Here is a 946-nt window from a genome sequence, read left to right as displayed (position 1 = left end):
TAGATACATACACTGAGAGATATTCAGTAGAATCCTGGAAGTAGCATTTTAAAATCCTTTTTGCACCCATATGGCATGCAGTGAGAGTGAGGTCTAAGCTATTTAGAATCAGATTTCTCTTAATTTAGGTACAAATCTATTCTACTTGTGTGGAATACCTGAGATACTTAAATGCAGAATGTGTATCCTGACTATCTTCAGATTTAGGACTGAATATGAGACCCTTAAAGAGAGAATCCTACAGAAAACTAAGCAAAGATGTCTATTTCCAATTACAATTCAGCAGGTCAAATGATGGGTCAGCTCTTCAATCCCCTCAGAGGCAGCCAAGATGAATGGAGGAGCTGTGTGAAGTTTGACTAATGCCTTTCCCTTCAGAGATTCTTGGTCTAGGATGAAGCTGTGGTTCCCATTGCTCTTGCCACATGAAGTTAACCTGACTTTTACTTATTCTTCAGTTTCCCAATTGCAGGAGTCATTATATCCATTCATTGTGCATTCTTCTTGGTTACTAATCTGAGGTAAGAACTGGTTCATATTCAGGGTAGCTTTCTTTAAAGCTGTGGGGATCACAGTTCTCAGTGTAGTCCCCCTGCCTATAGATTTTGCAGATTCTATCATTAAGTGTCCAAGGTCACTGAGAAAGGGAGGGTGAGAGACAGACAATGCTAATTCTGCTGCTGTTGAAGTGTTATGTCGGAAATGACCTGGAAAAAAATTCCCTGAAGAGCAGTGGGTGTCAGTGCAAACTTTTAAATAAAGAAAACAGTGAAGCTATCGAACTCTGCCAAGTGCCATCTTTTTCATCTCCTCTAACTTGCAAGACTAGGAAGAACCTATAAATTCTCTCACTAGAGGTTCCTGATTAGAATAGATTATTTTGCTAGTAGTCGAGCAAACCTAATGCTTTTTGAAGCAAAACCACAAAATGTATAGGAATTGTAGT

The sequence above is a fragment of the Nestor notabilis genome, unplaced genomic scaffold (genome assembly GCF_000696875.1).
Source record: "Nestor notabilis isolate BGI_N333 unplaced genomic scaffold, ASM69687v1 scaffold7583, whole genome shotgun sequence".
NCBI classification, from domain to species: Eukaryota; Metazoa; Chordata; class Aves; order Psittaciformes; family Psittacidae; genus Nestor; species Nestor notabilis.
The sequence above is the reverse complement of the archived record's forward strand: the minus strand, read 5'-3'. Positions refer to the sequence as shown.